The sequence below is a fragment of the Triturus cristatus genome, chromosome 5_2 (assembly GCF_964204655.1).
Source record: "Triturus cristatus chromosome 5_2, aTriCri1.1, whole genome shotgun sequence".
Lineage (NCBI taxonomy): Eukaryota > Metazoa > Chordata > Amphibia > Caudata > Salamandridae > Triturus > Triturus cristatus.
The window spans coordinates 1,127,573,232-1,127,586,355 of record NC_140588.1 but is presented as its reverse complement, the minus strand read 5'-3'; the positions used below and the strand labels follow the sequence as shown (position 1 = coordinate 1,127,586,355).

Here is a 13,124-nt window from a genome sequence, read left to right as displayed (position 1 = left end):
CATTTTCTTTGCAGCCTCCGATTGGGGGCCGAGGGAGCACCTATGGTGGCACCTTTTAATCCCTACACCTTGTGGCAGGCATCCTGGGGTACAGAGATTAACACAATCTCCCATTTCTCTATGGAAGCTTGTGTTATGGCTGGTTTCTGGCCTTTACACAAGCTCCCATAGAGAAATAAGAGAATCATAGTAGCGGTGTCGGAACAACCGACCGGATGTCAGCCAGTTCGGAGATGTGACGGTGTCCACCTGACATCGTAATTCAGCCCAAAGTGTTTAAACGTTGTTTGAAAATTGATTGTAGCACTGTTGTTTCAGCTAGGAGAATGGGTTGTTTAAGTGTTGGAAAAGCAGTATCGTTAGAGGCCTGGTTTAGGCCCTTACATGCAGAACTCCAGAGTGTGATTGAGCCTGTCTGCCTCCAAGCAGCTCTGAGCCCCATGCCCAGCAGCCAGAGATTGATGATTGGCTCTCTAGCTTCTGAGCAACTCTAGCCCACCTCTCACTCCTGCCAATGCCCTTTCTGGTTTTTTGTATGACTCCCAAGACATGCACTTCCATTGTATGATCACCAGTGTCCCTGTGCCCAACAATGCAGTGAACCAAGGACCAGAAGGAGGTAAGAAGACAGACTCTGTACTGACTATTTCCTGAAACTTTAAAAGTGATTTTCCTCAACCTGTGACTGCTTCACTTGTTTTGTTTGTACGCTTTGCAGTCTAAAAACGGAAGTTTTCCCTGGCTGTGACTGCCTTAATTTTCCTGCTGCCTTGTGTGCTTTGCAGTTTCAAAATCTGTTGTTTTTGCACCTGCCCCTGACTGCTTACATTTCACTTGTGTGTTGGCTCATTAAGTTCATAATCTGTGGTTTTTCACATGTTCATGACTGCCTGATGTTGCCTCCTAGTGTCTCCCCTAATCTGTTCTCATACCTGTATATAAGCAATCCACTCCAGCTCCCTTTTGCCTCAGCAACTGAGTGAAACAAGATTACGCCCCACCCAAGAAACAGCCATATTATACCTCAGAGGCTAAGCAGAGTGGGCTCTGAGACTGCAATATTCTGCTCTTTGTGTTAAACTTGTTTGAAAAGTGATTGTAGCACTCGTTTGTTGGCTAGGAGAGTGAGTTGTTTTAGTGTTAGAAAAGCAGTATTGTTGAAGGACTAGTTTAGGCCCTTAACTGCAGAACTCCAGAGTGTGGATTGAGCCTGTCTGTCTCCAAGGAGATTCCGAATCGAGGAGAAGCTCTCAGCCCCATGTCCCGCTTCCTGTGCTTCAGGTCACTAACACCTTATTTAAACTGCTATTTGAAGTTACATCTGTGCACTGATTGGTGCTGTATCTGGTATTTCTATTGGACTTAGGGTTAATGTTCTGATAGAATGATATGTCTAGGGTTCTGATTGGTCCCTGGTTCACTGTTTCTGTTGGATGTAGGACATAGATTTAGAGGTCTGATTGTTGGCTAGGTTTAAGGTTTTTTGTTTAATTTCTGGGGCTAAGTTTTCCATTGGACATAAGGATAAGGGTTTGGTTTATGATTGGCTGTTAGTACTAGTACTGTGATTGGCCGTAAGGTCTTGGTCTCCTATTGGTCTTAGGGCTTAGAGCTAGTAGTATAGCTGGCTAAGGTCAGGCCTAGGGTTGCCATTGGCCTAAGAGCTCACCTGACCACAAGAGCTTTTTAAGGCCAGGGTTCAGGGCATTTCCTCCAAGACATCAAGGCTAAGGGCAGAGGGAACATGTGTAACTGGCTATGTTGGCCTGTTCAATGTCTCAGCATTCACCAAAACACCTCATAAACCACACCTTCACACCCTTCTATCACACATTTGTACCCTTACTTACACACAAAACACCACTCTATCCTCTACCACTAACCAATTTGCTCATAACAAAGACAAACCAAATCCACATCATACCTAACTATACCCCATCCAGACACACACTCCCTGCTCTAATTATTAATAACAGAACCCTTTGGTCACCAACAAACCTATGCTCAGCCTTCCATGTTTTCTTCCACCAAAACCATCCTCTTCATTATAGCACAATAACTAAAACATGCAACAATTGCACTCCTATGCACCACAAATATTACCTATTTTGGCAATCAAATCTGACACACAAACACTCTTAAATTTTGTTCATCCCCTCTTACACGGGAAACAATGTTTACATTGCATGCAATACATCACATGCCATTACAACAAGGTCATTACAACGACCTCAATGTTACATCGCAAACCATTACAATGCAAGTTGTTACAATGACTTGCTGTACGGTGCAGAAGGTGGTGGATTTAAAATCCAACACTTTCCCTACTGTTGCAAAGACTGGAGTTGGAATAGTAAATTATACTATTCTAACATCCATTGCATGCATTGTAACCTGGCCTATTTCTGAATCACACAGCATACACTGTTGTCCAAAACACATCACCACCCCTTATGCCTTACAGCTTCCTCTCACCAACAATACTTTACCTACAAATCCTTCTCGGAAAACAGATAGATCATTGCCTCCTTTCACTGCTCCTCAAAAACAAAACATAACACAGACAACAGCACCACAAAAGCCCTCACACACAACTCCTCATAATACTTTCCTTCACATACACATATTCCCACATTCCTCACTATATAAATAAAACACACCATAAACAAATTCCAATGCCATGCTTTCTCTCTTCCCCACACTTAAGAAATATACAGCAATACAGCAACTCTCTTTTAACCACCTCTCATCCATTGGACAGTTTAGAACCCTACAACATGACCAACATGTTGTACCACCACCCCTAACTTATACACCTTCTACCCAAAACAGATGCAAGCAAAACAAGCAACATGCCACTCTTCACAAATTTGCATCTCCATGTCTACTGCACAACAAGGCTACTCTAAAAAAAACAACACAGCTTACCAAATCACCTTCAACCACAATCTCCAACACCTACACATGCAAACTAGGGGTGGGCGTAATTTGCGTAGTCGCGCTACGTAAAGCTCCACGAAACAGTAAAAAATCTCCACGAGCACGCAGAATTTCTGCAAACACGCGGAAACGTTTGTTTGCGATGCTTTTTTCCGGTTCGCAAAAGCTGTTTGCATGCTCGGGGGGAAATATCTTGCAAACACGCATTTTGAGAACGTGACCAAGCAAAAATTCAGCTAAGCTGCGGAACGCAGTATTTTGGGCAATTCCGTGTTCACCGTGGAACGCATTATTACCCAAATTCCGCAAATTCCGTGAGCGGAACGGAATTTACTGCCCAGACCTAATGCAGAACCATCATTCAGCTAATACCAGTATTAAGGACACACCAGCTACAAGCCCACACAATACTGTTCACTCTTCTTCAAAACAAAGTCACAAGATCACCAAAGCACATACTCTAAGCTGCCTAATAATAAATGCTCTAGCACTCTAAAAAACACAAGCATCACATCTTCAACCTTCTCACTGACATACAACCTGGCTTACTTTTCATAACTCAATCATGATTGGGAGATGGTATGGCACATGTCTTTCATGAAGCCATTCCTCTAGGCTATTCAACTAACACACAATGTTGTATAGGCAAAAGAGGAGGTGGCCTAGCTGTTGTGTTCATGCAAACATTAAATATCACTAAAGATGACAACGTCTCCGCACAAGGTTGTAGGGCCCTCTTCACCAGATGCAACCCTACACCATCTTCCTCCTGTAACTTCCTGCTCCTTTATAGACCTCTAACTAGCAATGCAACATTCCCAGACACACTTCTAGACAAGTTTTCAAACTTGATAATATTGCACTCCAACCTATGCGTTCTGGGTGACCTCAACATTTGGTTTGACTAACCAAATAATCCCCATCCAAAAACAATCATCGCTGGCTTAGAAGCACTGAACCTGCATCAGATTATCCACAAACCGACAAACATAGTAGGACACATCCTAGATGTAATTTTTGCAATTACAGAACTAGTTAACTATTAAAAGATGACTCCAGTCACATGGTCAGACCACCATTTGCTTGCTTTCCTAAATAAAACAACACAAAACAATACACCTGAAATCACCTTACGTGCATACATCTATCAACTGTAGAACAAGCTAAATTATGAACACTTAGAAACACTGCTAACATCCAGTACAGAACTAGACACAATACATTTTGTTCCGAAAATATATGAGTTGCTACAGGAAGCTTTTGATATCATAATACTACTAAGAATGATACAACAGAAGAAAAGAAAACAGACACTTTGGAGGAATACAGAGCTAAAATAGATAAAAGAGCAAATTAGGAAGCCGGAACTTACCTGGATCAAAACAAACACCAATCAAGAGAAACTTCACCTACGGAAACGTAACAGATTATAGAAGTAAGCAATCAAAATGCTAAAACAATTTACTATTCAGACAAAATTCTAAATGCTAAATGTACAAATAAATAATTCTATAAAATTCTCACTCAATTTCAAAAACCAAATTGCCTTGAAGGAGCTTATCCCATTACTCAAGATTTCACAAACTGGCAAATCATTCAGCAGCCAAAGCAGACGCATTAGACTCATATTTAAACTAAAGAAAAGCCACCAGCACTGACCCTTTTCCAAAACAACAATCCAAGAGCACACAAACCCAGCCTCTCCCATCCTTCCAACAAATTTCACATGATGAATTGATGGACCTGGTCAAAGCAAGCAAGCCTGCCGGCAGCCCTCATAGCCCATGTCCACCTCAAACATTCAAGATTTTTTTTTAACAACCTCTGCTGCCACCCAAGTAAGAAGAATCATCAACAATTCTTTAACTACAGTAATATTTCCAGAAGAACTGAAATTGCCATACATGTACCCATTACAAACGAAAAAAAAACTGGACTTACTTAACCCTTCACAACTACAGACTTATTACAAATTGACTTTTCCCAGGCAAACTGATGGAAAGAGCAGTATTCACCCATCTGTCACAGTTCATAGCAGATAATTCCATACTTTCAGACTTCCAAACAGGATTCCGTCCAGGAAGAGGCACAGAATGTGCCCTCAATGCCATATGAGATGACCTTAAGAACATTTTTTGATCGGAACAGGGTTGCTGCACTACGTCTCTTGGGCCTCACAGCTGCCTTTCACACAGTTGACCATGACACTCTAATACAAACACTCTATGAAGCCGGCATGGAGGGGACTGCTCTCAACTGGATCACATCCTGCCTTCACAACAGAACCAATGTCATCCATAACCCCTTTCTATTTCAAACCATATTTCACAAAAACAGGGATCCCTTAACCCCTTCAGTTCCCGCCCCTTTCCCCGCCCTGTGCCGGCCGTTTCATTAGCGGGCGGGGTTTGTGACGAGCTGGTCTCGTCATGGGCACAGCGCAACCGCGGCCCATGACGAGACCAGCTCGTCACGGGCATTGAAGAGGTTAAAGCTTAATCATCTCACCCAGGCTTTTCAACATTTACATGAAGTCATTACCTGCACTAATCAATCAGTTCCACCTCACATGCTATAACTATGCAGATGACACACAAATACTCCGTTAACTGGAAAGCCTTAAAGACATTGGAAACTTACAAATTTACAGTTGTCTCAGAGCTGTAGATCAATGGATGACATGGAACCATCTCAATTTGAATGCTTCCAAAACAGAAATACTCATGTGCGGCGAATGGAAAAATGATATCCTACTCTCCATCTGAAGTATCAAAGGAAGTAAGAAATCTCAGAATTACCATGGACTCCAGGCTATCAGTGAATGAAGTAGCAAGATCAAGCTTTGTTGCTATAAAAACTCTGTGACTTATTTTCCCCCACCTGGTTTTTCGACACAAGGTCCAGGCTACTATCTCTCTTGTTCTGTCTAATCTCAACTACGCCAATAGCCTTTACCACGGATCAACTTTAACAACCATGAAAAGACTGCAACGGATTCAGAACTCTGCTGCCAGACTAATCTTACGTATAAAGCCACAAGCCCACATCTCTCCTGCCTTGAAAGCCCTACCTTGGTTACCGGCTTCCAGAAGATCCACATTCAATCTGCTTTGAATCACCCACAAAGCGATATATGGAGCAGGGCTGCACTTAATCAGGAATAAAATCACCAAATACATTCAACAAAGGGACCTCCGCTCTAGATTGGCACCTCACCTTAAAATCCCACCATACAAGAAAAAAAAACATAGGTGGCACATTCTTCTCTGTTCAAGAAACCAATCTATGGAACTCTTTACCCCCAAACACATCCATGGATAATCACCTTATCTTCAGAAGACTAGTGGAGAGTCTGCTCTTCCCCACTTAACCCCCATGATCAAAAACATAAATACACAGCATATCTCTCTGTGTATAAGCAACTATTGGAGTATAGATGTACATCCAGACATGTGTATTTCACTGTATAAATGTGTATAACGATAATGTTTTAAATATATAGATATTTATTGGTTCTTTTTGACCAAGGTACATATTAATTATAGTTTTATTATTCTATGTTTACCATGTGTATAGGTGACTGCATAAATAAGTACATATTTTCTCATAATTATTTATCTACACTTGCTTCACTATTGAATTACAAAAAGAAAAAGTGCAGCACCACTTGAAAGACTGAGTTTATTGAATACAACTTAAATCAATTTATTACCTTACTTTAACAAATATACCTTCCATGTACTTGTGTATTTTATGTTTATACTTTGCTTCTAATTCAGCATTTCCAATGCACTACCCTATATTTCACCCTAAACCTCTCACAATATATCCTCTACCTCAACGCTCTGACTCATCTCAAACCTCCTTCCACTACTCTGTCCAATGCGCTACCCCATTTCTCACCCTGTACCTCTCTCAATGTATCCTCTGCCTCTGCTTTCTCACTCATTCCAAACCCCATTTTACTACTATGATCCCCAAAATAACCTTTTTTAGACTCTTCCCACCTCTGCCCCTCCTTGCATCCTCTCATACCTCTTGTACTTTTCATATTGTCCAAACAGGCCTCTCTAAACCCTTCCATCTGACTCTTCCCCCTCCACCTTTCCTTTACTCATCCCATAACCCATCCTACTGCTATGAACCCCGATAAAGAAAACACTTTCTAGACCCTTCCCTCCCATATACCTCTACTATTCCTTCTCAATACCACTAACAGACTAACACGTCCATCACTCAAATTAATTTCACATTATCCTCTATTAATTCACCACTAATTCTTTTTGGGTTGAGGAGTAGCTTGCTACTCATTGAAAAAGTGCTTTGACGTCTCATCTGGGGTAGAAAGTGCTATATAAATGCAATTATAATGACACTTTTTTGATGCTTTGGTGCCGCACAGTGCAGGCTTATGTCCAAAAGGCCACACAAAGCCACCCTGCATGGCTTTTCATGGCCTTGTAGATAAGGTGCAAGGCCATGCAGCGCAAGTCGCTGCGTTGCCTTACTTTGTGGCAGGGAGGCGTGCCATGGGTGTGGCTCTGGGTATTCCCACACAACACCCATGGATTTTGACACTGCCCTAGATTTACAGCATGGTGTGACTCGGGGGCAGAGCCAAAACCTGACGACTCCCCCGACTAGAAGTAACTGGGAGAAAAGTTTACATTTCTCCACGTTTTTTCCTCTCTCTATGTGTGCTGCAGCGCACATAGAATGAGGTTAAAGCATCTCATGATTGTTGTGCCGGAAGGTGCCCCTTCCTGCACAAAAACAATCATGCGAACAAAACAGACATCATTGCACCACAGTGTAAGGATGCCTGCGTTGGACAACAGCTGCAACTGAAATTGATGTTGTGATGGTGATAGGGGCTTGTAAATATGCCCCTTAGTTCATCTGTGTACCAGCTGGCCTGTGGTTGGGCTCTTTCCATTGAGTTGCGCTTCAGGGGAGCTGAGGTTTCATGACTTTCAGCAAGTCACTTGTGCATTTGGTTCTGTGTTCGGAGAGGGCAGGGGCCCACTTCTCCTCTGAGGTTTGTTTCTGACTGCGGTGGGCAAATCTGGTGATGGTAGATCTGTGATGGTGTGGGATGGAGGTGTCTGTCCAGGTCATTGTTGCTGGCTAGTCAACTGTGATGTTGCTGATTGAGGAGAAAATCGAGTCCAATAGGTGTCCGGTGCAGTGGGTGGGTTCTGTAACATGCTGGGTGAGTCAAGGTTTCTGAGGTTTTCTAGAAAGGTGCAGAGTTTAGGTCAGTGAGGTCATCTACATGAAAGTTAAGGTCTCTGGAGAGAATAAAGGTAATGGTAATAAGAAGTCCATGAAGTTGCTGACAACATTGGTTGAGGTCCTGGTGGTATGCATACAAGGAGTCCACCCAGGGAAAAGTTGGCTGTGATGCGTATCTTGAACGTGAGGTGTTCGTTGTAGATGGTGGTTGTGTCTGTGCAGTTGGTGCAACTGATGGTATCTTTCTAATTTCTAATTTAAAACACTTATAGAGCGCGGCGTACACCTTGCGGTTTCTTGGCGCTGGAGGTTCAGTAACTGAGGAGGAAAGACCGTGAAAGAGTGGAGTAAATTTTTAGGCGGGGAAAGCCTGGCTAAAAAGAAAGGTTTTCAGGTCTCTACGGAAGGAGAGGTACTGAGTAGCAGAACGAAGATTGTCTGGAAGTGAGTTCCAGAAAATGGGGGCCAGAGTTGAGAAGTTAGAACCGCCCCACTTTTTGCGTGAGAAGCGGGGGGTCTGAAGAAGGGACTTGGAGGAAGACCGGAGATTTCTGGCAGGGACATAGGGTTTAATTAGTGAGGCAATGAAAGCGGGGGCAGTGCCCAGGCGGGCCTGAAAAACCATGCATCCAATCTTAAAAAGGGAGCGTTGTTTCACGGGGAGCCAGTGAAGCTTTTTTAAAAGGGGAGTGGAATGATGGTAACGTGGAAGGCTGTATATCAGCCTGGCCGCCTGGTTCTGGATAACTTGGAGTCTACGCAGGCTGTATGCTGGAATGCCATGATAAAGGGCGTTGGCGTAGTCCAATCGTGAAATTACCAGGGCGGCTATGATGATCTTAAGTGCCTGGGGGGAGAAGAAGCGGGAAACGGAACGGATAGTACGGAGAGTGAGGAAACAGGAGGAAACCACGGAACTAATTTGTGAGTGAAGGGTGAGCTGGTTATTCATTTTAACACCCAAAGTTTTGACCACAGTGGAGGGGAATGGTGCCGGGCCAAGAGAGGGGGGCCAGAAAAGGGAGTTCCAGGGGCTGGATGAACCACCAGTGAGAACCAACTCGGTCTTATCAGGGTTCAGTTTGAGATGGTTGTGATTCATCCAGTCCCTGATGAATGTCATAGTTGACTGGAAATTAGAGACCGAAAGGAGAGAGGGGGACAGATCAAAGATGAGCTGGAGGTCATCCGCATAGTTGTAAACAGTGACCTCCAGCTGCTGGAGTGCATAGATAAGAGGAAAGATATAGAGATTAAAGAGTAAGGGAGAGAGAGAGGAGCCCTGGGGGACACCACAAGTGACAGAGAGAGGGGTGGAAGTGAAATCGCCTAGTCGGACCGCCTGAGTGCGGTCCCTCAGAAAGGAGGAGAGCCAGACCAAAGCTGATCCCCCGATGCCGGCCGCCTTGACACGGGCAAGTAAGATGGTATGGTCCACCGTGTCAAAGGCGGCGGAAAGATCAAGGAGGACCAGTGCCTGGTAGTTGTTGTCATCCATACCCTTTCTGAGGTTATCAAGGACTGAGACTACGACCGATTCGGTCGAATGCCTGGGGCGGAATCCTGCCTGGCGAGAGGCCAGCCCCCCATTTGCCTCAATGTGAGCGCTCAGTACCGCGGTGACATGGCGTTCCATCACCTTGCCCAGAAAGGGCAGCAGGGAGATGGGGCGAAAATTAGCCGAGATGGAAGGGTCCGCGCCGGGTTTCTTCAGCAGAGGCACTATGGTAGCGGCCTTAAGTACAGGGGTCACAACACCCTGAGCCAAAGAGCTGTTAAGGAAAGCAATAGGGGGGTCAGGGCAGCTAGAGTAGATTTGCTGTAGGATGCGTGCGGGACAGACATCCGCCGGAGACCCCGACTTTACTTTAGGGAGTATTGCTAGAAAGGATTCCTGAGTGAGGGGAGGGAACAGAGTGAGAAGATTCTGGACAGTGGGGGGGGAGGGATCAGCAAAAGCAGGCGAAGGTAATGGGATATTGGCCTTGATAGTTGTGATTTTGTCCATGAAATAGTGATTGAGTTGATCGCAGAGGGGCTGGGAGGGTGGGATTTGGGACGAGGTTCGGTCAGAGAATGCCAGGTCATTCACAATGCCAAAGATTACCCTGGGTTTGTTGTCAGCGGACGTAATTTTCATGGAGAAGTAATCCGTTTTTGCAGCCAGGATTGCTGATTTATATTTAGCCAGTAGTGCCAGGAAATGAGTTTTAGATGAAAGGCTGTAATCTTTCCTCCACTGCCTCTCCGCCCGTCGGGCACTCAGTTTGAGTTCTTTTAGGTGGTCATTAAACCATCTATTGGAGTCCTTGAGTCGACGAATGGAAATGCGACGTAGAGGAGCCACTGAGTCGCAACCTCCAGCCAGCCAGCTGTTAATGGCCTTGGCTTGAGAGGCAGATGATAGGCCAGAGAGGGAGGGAATGGAATTGCGGAGCAGGGAGGTCAAAGAGGGGAGATCCAGCCTGTTCCAATTCCGCGCCCAGGTGTTTTTTGCACGCGGGGTTTTGGAAAGTGGGTTATAGAGGATTGAAAAGGAGATAAGGGCATGATCAGACCAGGGGCAAGGAGAGACAGCCACCGAGGCCAATGGAAGGTTGAGAGACCAGACCTGGTCGAGTGTGTGCCCGTGAGAGTGAGTGGGGACAACTATATGTGACATGAAGTTAAAAGATAGTAGGGATTCTGTGAATTCCTTTGAAGCAGGGCACTCGTGTTGGTCCGAGGGCCAGTAATTAAAATCCCCCAGCACCAGAACCGAGGCATAATTGACCACCAGATTGGCCAGTAGGTCTTGAAAAGCAGGTAAAAATGAAGGTGAGGACTGAGGAGGACGGTACACAAGAAGGCAAGTGATGGGAGGAGAGGATAAGAGGGAGCGGACTACTAAGAAATCAGCAGGGAACATAGGGGGAAAAGGAAGTGATAAAAAATGCAAATCTGACCTGGCGATTAAGGCGACCCCCCCGCCAGCCCTGTTCGCCGGACGATCGGCACGCAGGGCCACGTAGGAAGGCGGAAGGGTAGCCAGGAGGGCGGGGAGGGAAGAATCACAGTACCAGGTTTCGGTCAGGAGCAGTAAGTCCGGTTTCTCGGTGTCGAGTAGGACGTACAACTCGTGGTGGTGCTTGACCGCTGACCTGGTATTGAGTAAGATGACAGAAAGTGCTGGGGTCGTGGGACAAGAATCAGCCAGGGGGGGGCACGGTGACGGGGGGGTGCGTAGCGGGGGTAGCGGAAGTATGGGGAGGGTAGGAGCGAGGCCTAGTGAAGAGACAAGACTATGGACAGAATCCGGGAGTGGCCACAGGCCTTGAAGGGCGATAAGGTCCTTAGATGAGTAGGGCAGGATTTTGGCATGGTGCCGTGCCCCTGGCCCCGATCGGCCGCGGACGGGCGCAGACGGGCTTGACTTATGCGCGACTTCGGCGCGAAGTCGGCGCTCCCGCTGCGCTCGTCCGCTGCGCGATCTGAAATGGCACATTGTTATAGGTGGCCGTAAGGGCGGAAAGGGGGCGTGGCCTGAAAGGTGGGCGTGGCCAGCCGGCAGGAAGGGCGTCACGTGAGCACTTGATCCGCTACACGGAGCCCTCGAAGTGCATCAAAACAAATAGCAGCAGGTGAGTTAAAAGCACACAACACACAGTCTCAAATGAGCGTCTCCCGGCTTTCCGCCTCAGGAGATATGAACCCAGTGGGCGCTCGAGCGCTGGCGCTAAAAAGGGCGGAAAGGGGGCGTGGCCTGAAAGGTGGGCGTGGCCAGCCGGCAGGAAGGGCGTCACGTGAGCGCTTGATCCGCTACACGGAGCCCTCGAAGTGCATCAAAACAAATAGCAGCAGGTGAGTTAAAAGCACACAACACACAGTCTCAAATGAGCGTCTCCCGGCTTTCCGCCTCAGGAGATATGAACCCAGTGGGCGCTCGAGCGCTGGCGCTAAAAAGGGCGGAAAGGGGGCGTGGCCTGAAAGGTGGGCGTGGCCAGCCGGCAGGAAGGGCGTCACGTGAGCGCTTGATCCGCTACACGGAGCCCTCGAAGTGCATCAAAACAAATAGCAGCAGGTGAGTTAAAAGCACACAACACACAGTCTCAAATGAGCGTCTCCCGGCTTTCCGCCTCAGGAGATATGAACCCAGTGGGCGCTCGAGCGCTGGCGCTAAAAAGGGCGGAAAGGGGGCGTGGCCTGAAAGGTGGGCGTGGCCAGCCGGCAGGAAGGGCGTCACGTGAGCGCTTGATCCGCTACACGGAGCCCTCGAAGTGCATCAAAACAAATAGCAGCAGGTGAGTTAAAAGCACACAACACACAGTCTCAAATGAGCGTCTCCCGGCTTTCCGCCTCAGGAGATATGAATCTGATGCTGACGGTCTTGCCTCACAATCTTGAAACCTGCAGGGATGACTGTTGCAAAATCCACTGGCGATGTTGGGTTTAGCCATGTGTTCATGAGAAAGAGAAGGTCTGGAGCATGGTCGTGACGTAGGCCACATATCTTCGTGGCATGTTTGGTGAGCAAGTGAGTGTTGAGGAGCATGTATGCAAGTGTGAGTGCATTTTTGAGTGGTGCTTGGTCTGTATGAGCATAAGCAGGTGGATCGTTTGCATGAATGTATGCAAGTGGCTAGCTGGGAGCTGTTGGTGAGGGAGTAGGGGTGTGGGAGAGTAGGAGAACTGGCAGCAGGCACAGATGAGCAATCCTTTGTTTTACGGTACGTTCTGTCAGCAATGTTGGTGAGAATCGACTGTGATTAAAACCCTGGAGGAGAGCAATTAGGGTTTCAATCAGTAGAGGTGGACCTCGGATTCCTAGTGCAGTGTGCAGTCGAGGTCAGACAGGTTTATCTGCTGTGTGCATCCACTGGATGTCCTTACTACAGCCACCATAAAAAAGATCCTGAGAGGCAGGAGGAGCACACAGTACCACAATTTCACTTTTTGTGCAAATGGATGTT

General features: G+C 46.4%; 1 protein-coding gene across 1 annotated transcript in view; it reads left to right on the top strand.

Annotated features, from left to right (window-relative positions):
- LOC146829887 (extracellular calcium-sensing receptor-like) overlaps window positions 1-13,124 on the top strand; it is a 170,331-nt gene that overhangs the window by 20,022 nt on the left and 137,185 nt on the right. The gene's annotated exons all lie outside the window — the stretch shown is intronic.